At 36.9% G+C, this 17,155-nt stretch overlaps 1 pseudogene; it reads right to left on the bottom strand.

Annotated features, from left to right (window-relative positions):
* Positions 1-9,782: 9,782 nt before the first annotated feature.
* Positions 9,783-14,532, bottom strand: LOC113040267 (NLR family CARD domain-containing protein 3-like; annotated as a pseudogene).
* Between the last annotated feature and the right edge of the window lie 2,623 nt (positions 14,533-17,155).

Raw genomic sequence — 17,155 nt, 5'->3', positions numbered from 1 at the left:
ACACACACACAAATATTTAAAATATGTATAATTGATTGTGTATTATTTCACGATGTCTAACCTCAGTGTCTTGAGTTGACAGTTTGGATCCTGTAGTAAATCACTGAGCTGCTTCACTCCTATTTCTCCAGGATCATTTCCTGTGAGATCCAGCTCTATCAGGTGTGAAGGGTTTGATCTCAGAGCTGAAGACAGAGCTTTATAACCTTCTTCAGTGATACTGCAGTCTGAAAGTCTATCAAAGATAAAGATGTTATTCTTCCTTATAACACAGATTGTCACACAAGTACATGTTCTAGAATGAAGACAATGAAAAAAAGATGCACTACAGGATGTTGACCTGAATCTTCTCTTTCCACATTAAAGCTGGTAAAGCTATTTTTAATTTTTGCAATTTTAATTTTCCACAATTTTTAACCAACAGTTGTAATCAAAATTACTTAACCCCTCAGAGACTGCAGTACTTTACAAATACAAGCTTTTCTGAAGATCCAGGATAAAATCTAAATTGCATCTATAACAGATCACTTGTTTTAAAAGCCATAATGTCAATATATAATCTTATATAATGTATTATTTTTGAGTTATAAGATTTTAATAATAGAGCTATGTCACAATTATTCAACCCTTATTCAACATTGCTGTTTTACTTGGCAGTCTAAAGTCTCCAGGTTTTCATCCAAAATATCTTCAATTGTGTTCCAAAGACGAACAAAGCTTTTACGGGTCTGGAACGACATGGGTGAAAATTTTCATTTTGGAGTGGAGTATCTCTTATCTCTTTTTTGCATGGTGAGGAATAAAAACACAATTATGTCTTTAGAAACTCTATTAAAAACAGAACTAGCTTGAGCTGTTACACATACACAGAGTTAACCCATGCATGTGCTGAAGTTGAGTAGCAAAAATGGCAAAGAAAACAGAGATCTCACAACGCTATAGAGAAGTTATAGGGAATAAATAACTGTATTACTTTAGAAAGTCTGTAAAGGCTGTAAAAAGATTTCCAAGACATTAAAAACTCTCATCCTTATTCCTTATCTTAAAGTGTGTTGTACCAGAAAACCTTTTTAGGGTGTTGAAGAAAAACCACAATATCATAAAATGTTTAATGAGAGCAACTGAGGAAAACCTGCAATGTACAGCCAAAGACTTGCAAGATGACCCGATAAAAGGAAGAAAACCATTTAAATGCAGTGTGTAAGATAACAATAGACAAGTATGGCCTTCATGTTCAGACATCTTGCAGAATACCACTCTTTATCAAGAAGAACAAAAGACCAACTTGAACTTGCTAAAATTCATTTGGGTAGACCTGTGGAGGTCTGGAAGAATGTTATATGGAGTGATGTGACAAAACTGGAACTTTTTGGACCAATGGATCGGCGGCGTGTCTGCTGCAAAAAGGCAAAGCTCATAAGCAGAAGAACAACATCTCCATCGTTAAACTTGGAGATGGATCAGTGTTGATATGGGGCTGGTTTACTGCACCAGGAAGTGAAAACCATGACTGTATGAAGGACATCATGTATAATTTGAAGTATCAGGCCATTTTGACAAGAATTGTGATGCTTTAAGTGCAAAGATTGAAGCTGATGATCAATGGAATTTCCTGCAGGACAATTGTGTTTTCATGAGACTGTTTTTACGCACGCATTTCACACACATCTGTGCATATGCACTGTTGATAAATGAGGGCCCTGTAATGTATAGTTTATGCTGAAATTAAAGCCTGTAAATTTCACTGAGTTGAAGTAGTTCTGCCCTCAATTCTGTGGCAAATTACCTAGGTCCATGTAAACAGATGGATCTAAATTTTAACAAAACACTAATGATTGTCACAAAACTTACCTCATTATCTTTAGTTTGCAATTTATATCCTTAAGTCCAATGCAGAGCAGCTTCACTCCTGAATCCTGCAGATTATTATTGTTCATGTTCAGCTCTTTTAGATTGGTATCTGATCCAAGAACTGAAGCCAGAGCTGGACAGCTTTTGTCAGTTAAGCCACAATCATTTAACCTACAAGAGAAATAAATTAAATCACAGAGTTCGATACATGAAATACAGTTGTTAAATACAACAAAAAAAATATATATATATATCAATTATCTTTAGATTAACAGAAAATACACTGCATATATATTAGAATTGTATTGATTCAAATTTTCTACATAAAACAAACTAGCATGCTTGAATAAAACTTAATAAAATATGTAAATTAATAATAGACTTATATCATTAATGGCAATGAGTTATATATATTTGATATTAATTTGATAATACCTAGACTATCAAAATCATTTTCCTATTTGGCGCCTAAACTCTGGAATAACCTACCTAACATTGATCGGCAGGCAGACACACTCTTGCAGTTTAAATCTAGATTAAAGACCCATCTCTTTAACCTGGCTTACACATAACATACTAATATGCTTTTAATATCCCAATCCATTAAATGATTTTTAGGCTGCATTAATTAGGTAAACCGGAACCGGAAACACTTCACATAACACCCTATGTACTTGCTACATCATTAGAAGAATGGCATCTACGCTAATATTTGTCTGTTTCTCTCTTGTTCCGAGGTCACCGTGGCCACCAGATCCAGTCTGTATCCAGATCAGAGGGTCACTGCAGTCACCCGGATCCAGTACGTATCCAGACATGATGGTGGATCAGCACCTAGAAAGGACCTCTACATCCCTGAATGACAGCGGAGACCAGGACAACTAGAGCCCCAGATACAGATCCCCTGTAAAGACCTTGTCTCAGAGGATCACCAGGACAAGACCACAGGAAACAGATGATTCTTCTGCACAATCTGACTTTGCTGCAGCCTGGAACTGAACTACTGGTTTCGTCTGGTCATAGGAGAACTGGCCCCCGAACTGAGCCTGGTTTATCCCAAGGTTTTTTTCTCTCCATTCTATCACCGATGGAGTTTTGGTTCCTTGCCGCTGTCGCCTCTGGCTTGCTTAGTTGGGGTCACTTCATCTACAGCGATATCATTGACTTGATTGCAAATAAGTGCACAGACACTATTTAAACTGAACAGATATGACATCACTGAATTCAATGATGAACTGCCTTAACTATCATTTTGCATTATTGACACACTGTTTTCCAAATTAATGTTGTTCAGTGCTTTGACGCAATGTATTTTGTTTAAAGCACTATATAAATAAAGGTGATTGATTGATATATATATATATATATATATATATATATATATATATATATATATATATATATATATATATAAAGTGCTGCTATTTCTTGATGAGTTTCTTGATTTAAGAGATGTGGAGGTTAATAATTTATGCATTGAGGTTATGCAAGAGTATATCTTCGGTAGCACTTTATTTTACAGTCCTGTTCCTCATGTACATACTATATACTTATTATAGTTATTACAATAACTATGTAATAACTAGGTATTAACCCTGAACCTACCCCTAAACCTAACCCTACCCCATGTAGTTACCTTGTGATACCAGAACTTTCTTAGATAAATACACTGTAAGTACACTATAAGTACATGTTAGTACACGTACTGTAAAATTAAGTGCAACCATATCTTCTTTAAAGCACTAGTTTAAGAACATGAACTTCATATAGTGTTGAGTTTTTTTTTTTTTTTTTTTTTGATGAGGTCAGCTGGGTCACCTTCCGCATGCAGTAAGTTAGTAAAATAAAGATGACGGGATCGCGGAAAGTTATAAGAAGGAGATGTGTAGCACTGCGTTAGGCAAATGGTGGTCACAACAGATACTGACTGGTTTTCGGAAACCCAGCGAAAGAAAAGAAAAATACAGGGATACAAGTAATTAAAAGGAAACTCCACCCTCATGCCATGCTATATGACTGTCATTTATCAGATGAACACAAACTAAGAGTAAAAAAAAAAATCTCTTTATATAATGCAAGTGTATGGGACATCCAAAAATTACACTTCAAAAACTATACACAAAGAGAATATGACAGTAACTCATGCAACCCGTTAATGAATCACTGTCTTTTTAAGTGAAACGATATGTAAGAAAAATACAAATATTTTAATCATCGTCTAGTTCACTTTGTGTGGTTTAATTTTTGGGTGAACTATCCCTTTGAAGAGCAAGATGTGATGGAGAGGCTAGAAATATATTCCAGACAGAATACAATAATTTGTTGAATTAATAAGGAGAGTCATAGAATTAAAACATACAATGTTAATGTTTTTAAAGGCCACTTTATTTGTGTTGTCTATTCAACATCACTGTCTAAAAGGACAATTAATCACTAAACAAACAAAACTTACATCAATAAACATGAATTACAATTTAAAATTAATTTAGCATATAATATATATTTAAACACTTTTTTGAGATGTGTAACATTGAATAAAAAAAAAAAAATCCCACAAAAATATTAATTGTATTTAAATTCTCCTCACTGATTTTATTTGCACTCAAATTTGTGCATTCAGCTAATATTGTACATAGCTAATGGCTCTATCAAAACAGAACAAATAATGAATAAACTTTTTTGGGCAGGAAAATGCAACTTTGCTACCTTAATATGCTTCCTCAGATTTGGTGGTGAACATTTGAAGCCAGACATTTACCTGATGAAAATCATAATTGTTTAATGCATGAAAACAATGATCATTAGTTCTCATGTCATGCACACACATGCACATCTAATCCATATTAGATGGCGCCGCCAAGTCCGGTCGCCGTCCAAGTCGCTCCGGTTAGATTATGTTTTTATTTACCTTTTTACCTACTTTTGCTTTCTCTTTTTACACACATTACCTCTGCACTGATCATATACGAAAAGGAAACACTTTTGGACATTGGACACCGCTTCACTGACCTGTTTCAGGACACTTTATCCTCCAACCCATCGTGGCCATCTGAGATTCTCCGGAACGCAGAGATGAACAATGGCCACCTGTATAACCACCCGAGGCGACGGATCAAGAAACACCGCGGGAAACGTGCTGGGATTCGCAACAGACTGAGGAAAAGAGCACACAGCCCTCCTTTACCGAGCATTCTGCTCGCCAATGTCCAGTCTCTGGAGAATAAGATGGACGATCTTAGAGCCAGGATAAGTTTCCAACGGGACATTAGGGACTGTAACATCCTTTGTTTGTCTGAAACGTGGCTCACGCCCCTGGTCCCGGACGCTGCTGTAACGCTGTCTGAAAACTTCTCTGTTTTATGGATGGACAGGACAGCCGAGGCCGGCAAATCCAAAGGCGGAGGAGTCTGTTTCATGATTAACAAGAAATGGTGTGACCCCAGGAATATCTCCACTCTGTCACGCTCCTGCTCGCCTCATCTGGAGCATTTATCCATTATTTGCCACCCATTCTATCTGCCTCGGGAGTTTTCATCGATCATCATAACTGCTGTTTACATCCCTCCACAAGCAGACACTGGCTTGGCTTTGTCTGAGCTTCACGATGCGCTCAGCGGCAATATCAACAAACATCCTGACGCTGCTATTATCATTGCCGGGGACTTTAAGAAAGCCAAACTCAGGCAAGTTATGCCTAATTTTTATCAACATGTATCCTGTCCAACCAGAGGACCGAATACACTGGATCATTGCTACACTCAGTTTAAGAATGCCTGCAAAGCTCGCTTACTACCGTCTTTCTGCAAATCGGACCATGCCGCCATTTTCCTCACACTGGAATATAACCATGGCTCGTTCAAGATCCCCCGGTGCAGAGGGTGGTGACGCGATGGTCCGCCCAATCAGAAGCAACGTTACAGGCGGCTCTTGATGACGTAGACTGGGACATGTTTCGCGCAAGTTCATCTGACGTCAGCGAGTTCACGGATGTAGCGTTAAGCTTTGTAAACATGCTAGCCGATCAAGCTATGGACACAATAACTATAAGGACATTCTCAAACCAGAAACCGTGGTTGGACAGATCAATCCGTGCAGCAGTAAACAAACGCACTGCTGCTTACAATGCCGGTCTTCTGTCGGGAAACATGAGCGAGTACAAAGCATCGTGCTATGCTCTCCGATGCTCTGTAAGAGCCGCCAAACACAGACACAGGGAACGCATAGAGTCACATTTCCAGCTAAATGATGGGATTTCTGGCCGTGTTCTGCGGTCCTGCGCTGATCAGCTCGCTGGTTTATTTACATCCATTTTTAATGAGTCTCTTGCTACATCGGTGGTTCCCACCTCATTTAAAAAATCAGTCATCATCCCTGTGCCAAAAAACAATAAACCCTCTTGTCTGAATGACTGTCGTCCAGTTGCCCTCACATCAATAGTCATGAAGGTCTTTGAGGGACTGGTTAAAAACGTCATCTGCTCCTCCATCCCGGATACTTTGGACCCTCTTCAGTTCGCCTATCGCCCAAACAGATCCACAGATGATGCCATCTCTCACATCCTGCACTCTTCTCTCACACACATTGACAGCAATAACAGGAACTATGTAAGGCTGCTATTTATTGACTATAGCTCAGCTTTTAATACTATAGTCCCTACAAAGCTAGCTTCTAAACTCATAGACCTTGGACTGAATTCTCCACTCTGCAACTGGATTATTGATTTCCACACCGGCAGACCTCAAGTGGTGAAACTAGGCCAGTACACCTCCAGCTCCATTACCCTGAACGTAGGAGCCCCGCAGGGCTGTGTCCTGAGTCCCCTGCTCTACTCTCTCTACACACATGACTGCGTGTCTTCGCACAGCTCCACATCCATTATCAAATTTGCTGATGATACTGTGGTTCTGGGCCTCATTCACAACAATAATGAGACCGCATACTTGGATGAGGTAGAGAAATTAACATCATGGTGCCAGGACAACATTCTGGGGCTATAGAAAGTGTATTGACTCAGTGCATCTCAGTGTGGAATGGGAACAGCTCCAGTCAAGACTGCAAAGCCCTGCAGAGAGTTGTGCGCTTAGCTGAGCGCATTTCAGGGTCTGCTCTCCCCTCTCTGCAGGACATCTACCTCAAACGCTGCAGAAGCAGAGCTGTTAAAATCATCAAAGACTCCACCCACCCCAGTAACCATATTTTCACTTTGCTGCCATCTGGTAAGCGCTACCGTAGCCTGATGGCAAAAACCGAGAGACTTAGGAGGAGTTTCTTCCCCCAGGCCATCAGGCTCTTAAACTCTAAACCAGCCTCTTAACATCCTCATGCCTCCACTTAATGTTCACTTTATCACTTTCACTTTATTCACTTCCTCACATAGACACACTGACAGTGTCACACTGTTTGCACATTTGCTTATTGTACATTCCTGTGTATCTTAATATTTAAGAATACAGTAAAATGCATATATGCACATTGTACAGACTTTAAGACTACAGTTTACACTCATGCACATTATTTTGCGTTCCATATTTAATTCTACAATATACATCTTTTTATATTTTATTCTTATATTTTTATTGTTTACTTTTATTTTATTCTTACATAGCTATATTTATGTATATTTTCATCTGTGTTGTTTTCTTTAATAATAGCACTGTCCATGGAGCGGACCTGACTCTCATTTCATTGCTGGTTATATATGCAATATATAATTTTGTATGTGACGAATAAAAATCTTGAATCTTGAATTTTGAGCTTCTGTTTACCATATTTAATGTGCATAAGATCAAATAAAAATATAATGTACTTTTCAAGATGAAATAAAATTTCACTGTTCACACACAAATTTACATTTTTTTTCTTCAGAAATTTAATCAAGTAAAAGTACAAGTAGTCACTTTAAATTGTAGTTGAGTAAAGTACAGATCCCCCCAAATAATACTTAAGTACAGTAATCAAGTAAAAATACTCAAGCATTTTACACCTCTGAAAATATGTGCAAATTGTAATGAAGTAGAGATCAGTTAGTTCCTCACTTTCTGCGCTGAAGCTGAGATTGTTCACCATCTTAAGTCAAAGTTAACGTGCCTAACATTTTCGACTCATACATTACACGTCACATTCTGAGGTCACATGATTTTATGTGACCTTTACGGGTTCTGAGTGAACGCACGCACATATTCCGGGTAATCACTGGCAGTGGGAAAGGGGCAAAATCTAGCAACCCGGGAACATTTACTGGGAAACATTACCAGTGTATTTTCCGGAATAGCAGTGTGAAGGGGGCTTAAGGCAAACCTGTGCAATAATCACGCTGTCTAATCAGCATCTAGATATGCCACAACTCTGAGGTGGATGAATTATCTCAGCAAAGGAGAAGTGCTCACTAACACACATTAAGACAGATTTGTGAACAATATTTGCGAGAAATAGGCCTTTTGTGTACACAGAAAAAGTCTTAGATCTCTGAGTTCAACTCATGACAAATGGGGGCAAAACAAAAGTGTTGCATTTATAATTTTGTTCAGTTTATAAAATGAATTTTTGTTCAATAAACCAATCACAGTGTCATATCCCATTCCCTTTAAGAGCGAGATGCGCTCGCACCATGGCGGATCTCTATTTACAAGGTAGAATTTCTTGTCGAAAAAGCTGAACGCTTCTCAAGCAAAGAAATTTATCTGCTCTAGCACAAAGTTAAAGCGTGCGAGCAGATCATCTATGGGACAAGCAGGAATCCACCAAAGCTCCACGTGATGAGTCAGTTAATAAATGTGTGTGTGTATTGGTACAATTGTTCAATTAATTCACCAATTTCCTTCATCATTATAAGTAGTACTAGGCTGAATTGCAAATAGGTAGCTATTCAAAGTCTTGTTCATTCTTGATGGATTGGATGAATGTCGACTTCCTGTAAACTTTAAGGATAATAAGACGTGGTCTGATGTATCATCACCAGCCTCTCTGGATGTTCTCCTGACGAACCTCATCAAGGGAAATCTGCTTCCTTAATACACGCAATGATTATCCATCATTACATTTTTATATTTATGTAGCCTACACAATAATATTATTTTCACTGTAATCCTTTTGTTTTTTATATTTGGCATATTTGTGTGATGCGCATGTGTGTAGTCAAAGTCAATGCGCACTGTGTGGCGCTGGACGGGAAAATGTAAACAGCGCCGGACTGAAACTAGCAAACACACTTGCACTGCGCCTTGCGTCGCATTGTGCCGGGTGTATGATAGGGCCCTATAAGTCACTCAGTGACCTAGGAACGAAATACATTACAGATATGTTCACTGAATATAAACCTAACAGACCACTCAGATCATTAGGATCGAGTCAGTTAGAAATACCAAGGGTTCACACAAAACAAGGGGAGTCCGTCTTTAGTTACTATGCTGCCCGCAGCTGGAATCAGCTTCCAGAAGAGATCAGATGTGCTAAAACAATAGTCACATTTACATCTAGACTCAAAACTCATCTGTTTAGCTGTGCATTTACTGAATGAGCACTGTGCGATGTCCAAACTGATTGCACTGTATTTTACATATGAAATCATTTTCTTTTTTTTTTTTAATTGTTTTTTTTATTTTTGTTCTTCTTGATTATTTTATTTTCTTTTATGTAAAGCACTTTGAATTACTATTGTGTACGAAATGTGCTATAAAAAATAAAATCGCCTTGCCTTGAAAATCACTGTTTATTTTATTGTTATCTAATACAAATATTTTATTTGTATCTCCATTGTATTCATGTGTGCTGTTGTTTGTAGTTAGAATATTCTTATTTTCGTTACTTTTGTTTGAAAGTATAGTTTTTCCATAAACATAGCACATACCGAACTGTACCGAAACCGTGACCATAAACCCATGATACAATCCAAACTGTAAAAAAGTTAAACGTTTCACCCCTAGTATCAATGTAGATTAATGCAATTTTAAGATGAGAAACAAAACATGACAAAATATATTAAATAACTTACAGAGCTCTTTTGCAGGTTTTGATGACTGCTGATAATCTAATGAGACACTCGTCTGATTTCTTGAATTTCTGAAGCTCAAACTCCTCCATCTCCTCCTCTGATGTCAACAACACAAAGACCAAAGCAGACCACTGGGCAGGTGAAAGATCAGCAGATGAGAGACTTCCTTTGCTAAGGTGGGTCTGAATGTCTTTCACCAGAGTTTGGTCGTTCAGTTCATTCAGACAGTAGAACAGATTGATGGATCTCTCTGGAGACAGATTAGACTCTAATTTCTGCTTGATGTACTGAACTATTTCCTTTTTGCTCTGCTCATTGTCTTCTTGATGTGTCAAAAGACCCTGTAAGAGTTTCTGATTGGACTGGAGTGACAAACCAAGGAGGAAGCGAAGAAAAAGATCCAGGTGTCCATTATCACTCTCTAGAGCCTTGTCCACTGCAGTCTTCAGCAAATCAATCATGGTTTCACTTTTAAATTTCCATTTTGTAAATGCATGAACAAATATACTTTTCTTCTTTATGTCTAGAAACAGATGTGCATAAAGGGCTGCAATAAACTCTTGAATGCTCAAGTGAACGAAGCAGTACATGGTACCAAGAGTGATCCCTGTTTCCTCCTTAAAGATCTGGGTACACATGCCTGAGTACACTGATGCCTTATAGACGTCAATACCACAGGCTTCCAGATCTCTCTTATAGAAGATCACATTGTTTCTTTCCAGCTGATCAAATGCCAGTTTCCCCAGTGAAAAGATGGCATCTTTATCCCAGGAAACATCTGGTGTATGTTCTCCATCATACTTTCGTCTGCTCTGCTGGATCTGAAATCTGAGGAAGTGTGTGTACATTTGTGTCAGAGTCTTAGGAGTGTCTTCAGTATTTGACTCCTGCAGTGTTTTGGAGGCATCATCAGCCTGATTGTTTTTAACAACATTATTTCTTTTCTCCTCTAAAATGTTCTGGAGAACAGTGGCTGAAATCCAGCAGAAGACTGGGATGTGGCACATGATAAAGAGACTCTTTGATTGTTTAACATGATCAATGATTTCTTTGGCCTGATTCTCATCTGTGAATCTTTTTCTGAAGTACTCCTCCTTTTGTGCATCATTGAATCCTCGTATCTCTGTCAGCCGGTCGATACAGTCAGGAGGAATCTTACTGGCAGCTGCTGGTCTGCTGGTGATCCAGATGAGAGCAGAAGGAAGCAGATTTCCCTTGATGAGGTTCGTCAGGAGAACATCCAGAGAGGCTGGTGAGGAAACATCAGACCACGTCTCATTATCCTTAAAGTTTACAGGAAGACGACATTCATCCAGTCCATCAAGAATGAACAAGACTTTGAATTGATTTATTCTTGTAAGGTTAAGTCCTTTTGTCTCTGGGAAAAACTGAGTTATAAGGTCCATCAAAGTTAGTTTTTCTTGCTCCTTTAAGTTCATCTCTCTAAATGGAAGAGGAAATATGAAGCTGATATCTTGATTTTCTTTTCCTTCGGCCCAATCCAGAACAAACTTCTGCACAGAGACTGATTTTCCGATGCCAGCAACTCCTTTTGTCAGTACAGTTCTGATCTGCTTGTCTTGTTCAGGTGCTTCAAACAAATGTTTGCACTCAACCTGTATCTCCTGTGATTCATGACGTCTGGAAGTAACTTCAATCTGTCTCACCTCATGTTCAGTATTGACCTGTTCACTACAACCCTGAGTGATATAGAGATCTGTGTAGATGTTCTTCAGAAGTGTAGAGTCTCCTTGCTTTGCAATTCCTTCAAACACACATTGATACTTCTTCTTTAGGCTACACTTTAGCTGATGAATGAAGATCAGCTCATCTAAACAGAAACAAAAATACAGATATTGTTTTATCATATTTTCTCTCTACATTTATTAGTGACAATCTAACAGATGATTACGAGTCTCTTACCTTCTAGAGTATCAGCAGCTTCATCTTGCTTCATCTCTCTCAGGAAGTAGAGCGTGAGATCAAGAGCTGCTTCTTTCATACTGCATCTGTTCTCATTAAAATCCTTCACAAAGTATTGCATGTCCTCTTTTGTAATATTTTCTTAAACTTTTCTAGTTCTTTCTTTAGAAAAGTCATTATTTTGCTCTCAAGATCCTACAAAGAAAGAAAAGAATGAATGAGAGAAAAAATCCTTAATTTTTATCAAAAAAATTTATTCAGTAATTAAAAAATTCATCAAAAATTAAGTTGAGACAAACAATACTTTGTTGTAAATACAAAAAAAGGCTTTCATTCTTATTTCATAGGTTCTTAAAAAGAAAATTTTGAAATAAAAGTTCTGTCACACTCTTATTCAATAACATATTTGTTTATTATAATTATTAAATATTCTTGAAAATGTGTTTTATTACCTGGAAGATCTGCAGAAGACTGTCTGTAAAATTCTTGTGTTTCCTGTGAGACTGTAAATATGGATCTAATGTTTCATACTGAAGCCTGAGAGTAAATAAAATAAATCAAAATACTGCATTAAAAATAATAATAATAATAATAATAATGTGATAAATGTATGGACTACAAGTAGTTTTCTGATAATTATTCACTGACACACTTTCTGACACAGTCTACGTTTAAAGACAAATAAGAAACAGATCAAATACCGTTTGGTTCGTGATGTTGTTTCTTCACTGAATCTGGGTCCTTCTTCCTTTGACCGGTCACTCTTCACAGACACAGAGCTGGACACATGTGAGTCTGATCTTACACTAATGACACAAAGAGAGAAGATAAACTTTTCTACAGGAGGTTCATCTGTGTTTTATATTGACACACATTCTCTCTAGTCCTTCACAGAAACGTTTTGCAGAGTTTTAAAGACAGCAGTCATTCTTGTTTACAGACTCACATTTGTAAAGTACTTCAAATGTGAGAAGAAATATACTTTTATAAATATTTGACTGATCTAATTAAAGTGATTTATACATGATACAATCTCATAAAGTTTATTTTTTCTTGTTCAGTGTAACAACTTTATGTCCTGAAGTGTCAACATAAAATAGTTATTTAGGTGTGGTTTATTGTATTTTATGTACAGTGTATTTAGCTGTGGTTTATTGTATTTTCTGTACAGTGTATTTAGGCGTGGTTTATTGTATTTTATGTACAGTGTATTTAGGTGTGGTTTATTGTATTTTCTGTACGGTGTATTCAGGTGTGGTTTATTGTATTTTATGTACGGTGTATTTAGGTGTGGTTTATTGTATTTTCTGTACGGTGTATTTAGGTGTGGTTTATTGTATTTTCTGTACGGTGTATTCAGGTGTGGTTTATTGTATTTTCTGTACGGTGTATTTAGGTGTGGTTTATTGTATTTTATGTACAGTGTATTTAGGTGTGGTTTATTGTATTTTATGCACAGTGTATTTAGCTGTGGTTTATTGTATTTTATGTACAGTGTATTTAGGTGTGGTTTATTGTATTTTATGCACAGTGTATTTAGCTGTGGTTTATTGTATTTTATGTACAGTGTATTTAGGTGTGGTTTATTGTATTTTATGTACAGTGTATTTAGGTGTGGTTTATTGTATTTTATGTACAGTGTATTTAGGTGTGTGTATCTGATGTTGCACATAGGAAGCTGGGAGAAAATGCACTTCAGCTTCATAAAGCGTGCTGTACACAAGCTAACCTTTGGGTCGTACGGCTCAGGAACAGAGTTATTAATAAATCTTAAACACTGAATCCAAACAAAGAGGGTTTGCTTTCTCATCCAAACACACAGCGTCTCCACAACATGACGACAACACTACAATTCACTGGAGCCTCGTCTTCTCTTTGTGTAAACCTTTGAACAGCATTACGCTAATATTTCACATTGTGATGCACACATTTGTGAAATTAATATCTGGACTTCAGTCAATGCATTTTAATCATTTCTGGAAAAGTGTTCTCTGTTAGACAGAATAAATCACTTTACAGGAGACGGTGACCTTTGTAACTGTGAAGATCTTACACAAACAGATACATTACACACTAAAGGAAAATGAAAACATCCAAAAGTATCATATGACCCTTTAGATTAAGTGTGCAATCAATGTATGACCTAAAAAATAAATCACTGATGTGGAATAATTTACTTAAGTATAGACCCAGTGCTAAAGAGCGATTGTAAAATGACTGTAAATAATGATTCTGATTTTCATTTCTGAGATATTCATCATCATCAATGTTATTTTTCAATTAGGAAGTTATGAAGCTCTAAAGTTCTGCAAATCATTTGTAAATATAAAACACAGTTTGTTAAGGTTTAGTTTTTTTTAGCAATCCTCTGAAAGTGCAGCAGTGTTTAAAATGATTGTCTGAAAACAGACTCAGTCTTACCTCTGTTTCTGTGAGAGACTCATCTTTCCTCTCTTCTCTGACAGACTGCAGCTAAACTGTCATTGATCAGCACTGGCTTGAGACAACAATCTGCTGTTCAGTGTGACCTGGAGATGATGAGGTTAATGAGATCAAGAAATATGTTCAGTTAGCAGCAACAGCAACAAAAAACACTATATAAAATAAAGTGAGTTACAAACAAATGCACTGCCATGTAGAATAACCAGATGATCTTAATGAGAAATGGCTGGTTTAAAAACGCTTTCGATTTCGCGTCTCAAAGTCAACAGCATAAAACATTAGTACGGAAATACGGAGACACCTTCAGAAACACATTCGTTTTCAATAACCCCTTTCTGAAAACTTACTTGCAGTTTTGTCCACTAAGAAGAGAATTTATAAGCATTTGAAACACTCGTTTTTTTTCTGTGCTTTAAGCTTGAAAATGTAAAATGTTTTCTAGGAAATGGCATTCATCAAATCCAACGAGTAACACTTTCGCTTGTGATGTGCGTGTTGTCTTCAGTTACTTTCGTTTTCGTTTTCTTCTTCTTCGTGGGTTTTACTGGAGGGTCTTGAGCTAGCTGAACAGTTACTGCCACCTGCTGTACTGGAGAGAGGATATTACACCTAATACATTTAAAGCTGCAGTCGGTAACTTTTGATGCTCTAGCGGTTAATAAACAGAACTGCTTGTGTGTTGGGGAAGGACATTGTAGCCGGAACTACTTCTCTCTGTTTATGTCTATAAAGAATCACAAAGGTACTGGGTTACTCCGCCGCGGTACCCCCGAAGCAATCTAAAATAGTCAGAATATAAACACTTATTATAGGTGCACCCTAGTGATTCAGGACAAGCTAAAAACATGCTAAAAATGGATTCATGGTGTACTCGCTTATTATATACATTTTGTATACTTTGAACACAAAAAAAAAGTTACGGACCGCAGCTCTGATTGGTTGTTTCTTACCGGGAGCGGTAAGAGAAACAACCCATCAGAGCTGCGGTCCGTAACTTTCATCATTATTTACAGTCATTTTACAATCGCTCTTCAGCACTGGGTCTATACTTAAGTAAATTATTCCACATCAGTGATTTATTTTTTAGGTCATACATTGATTGCACACTTAATCTAAAGGGTCATATGATACTTTTGAATGTTTTCATTTTCCTTTAGTGTGTAATATATCTGTTTGAGTAAGATCTTCAAAGGTCACAGTCTCTTGTAAAGTGATTTATTCTGACTAACAGAGAACACTGATCCAGAAATGATTAAAATGCCTTGACTGAAGTCCAGATATTAATTTCACAAATGTGTGCATCACAATGTGAAATATTAGCGTAATGCTGTTCAAAGGTTTACACAAAGAGAAGACGAGGCTTCAGTGAGTTGTAGTGTTGTCGTCATGTTGTAGAGACGCTGTGCTTGGATGTGAAATTTTCGGACTATTTTAGATTGCTTCGGGAGTATCGCAGCGGAGTAACCCAGTACCTTTGTGATTCTTCATAGACATAAACAGAGAGAAGTAGTTCCGGCTACATTGTTCTTCCGCAAGATGCAAGCATTTCTGTTTATTAACCGCTAGAGCGTCAAAAGTTACCTACCGCAGCTTTAAACCCTGCACTATTATTTTCCCTGTTCCTGGACTGTCTATCGTGTTTATTGGAAATGTCCCACATGCAGAGATGTGTATTCATTTGTTACTTTCAATTATTTCTAATCATATAAAGGTGTAGTATTAATACTTGTTCTACAGTTTCTGCTTCTTTATGTTTATAGGCTCAATGTCCAACTGGTTTTTGATTCCATCACTACTTTGTCCAGCTGAGGGTTTCCAAACATTGTGTATAAAGGAGAATCATCCCACATTAAAGACAATAAAGTAGTGTTCTGTATTTAAAAAAAAAAAAAAGAAACAAAAAATGGTTTAAGTGTTGTTGAGAGATTTATGATGACTGTGAGTGTTATCGTCTCATGTTTAACTTTGTCTTTTTGTTTCCTTCAAGATTCAAACCAACAATGTTGTCAGAGTGAAGTTCAAAGACAGCAGTGTGTGTTTTCTAGTGAACTTTTAAAAACTCTTAATGAGTAAACAACATGAATGTGCTTTCAGCTTTGAATGAACTTTAGGTGATTCTTCAGGCCTGTTTACAGAAAAGTGTACGTCACTCATCCTTTCATTATAATAATATAACAATGTCTCCTCCTCAGATGAGTAGTTTTAATTTATGGCAAGAAACCTTGCAGAAGGCTGAAATTCAGAAACTGTCCCAATCACCCTTAATTCACCACATCATTACACCCTTTTAATAAAATATCTAGAAACAGATTTGTTCACTAGGGCCTGTCTTAGATTTTTTATTGTTGTATTTTTGTTTTAACATACACTGGGTAATGTACATTATTTTACTTCTCTTATCTCTTTGATGTTTTATTTTCTGTAAATTAAATATACACACAAAATATAAAATATACAAACAACTTTTATTCTTACTAAATACTGTGTGTAAACTGTACAGTTGTATTATGATCTAAGAAAGATAACTGATGTGAACAGAACAGGGTGTAAATGTAAAATATGTGGTGACAATATTGATGGAGCGAGTTGATGTAGGTAAGTGAAAATATGCTCAGAAAATACTATTAATGGAGATAAACAGAGCAAACCTGGGAATGTTTTTTCCTTGTTTGTCTCCATTCATCAAATATATACTATATATATTTCATATATGTGTGTGTGTGAAATTGTATATATTTTACATATTTTAATTTTTCCATGTTATTAACAGATGAAGGTGTGGAAAAAGGAGGCTGTCCAGTTCCCACTACAGTGCGGCTTCATTAAAGGAAAGGTATGTTGATGTACTTTGTGTAAACCCATACATTGTAACTGACATTGATTGATGTGAGTCTTCATGAAGGATGTATTTCCATTTGTAAGATGTTTATTATGTTTGGGCAATGTCCA

This window comes from Carassius auratus, chromosome 22, assembly GCF_003368295.1.
Source record: "Carassius auratus strain Wakin chromosome 22, ASM336829v1, whole genome shotgun sequence".
NCBI classification, from domain to species: Eukaryota; Metazoa; Chordata; class Actinopteri; order Cypriniformes; family Cyprinidae; genus Carassius; species Carassius auratus.
This window is presented reverse-complemented; position numbering and strand designations above follow the sequence as displayed.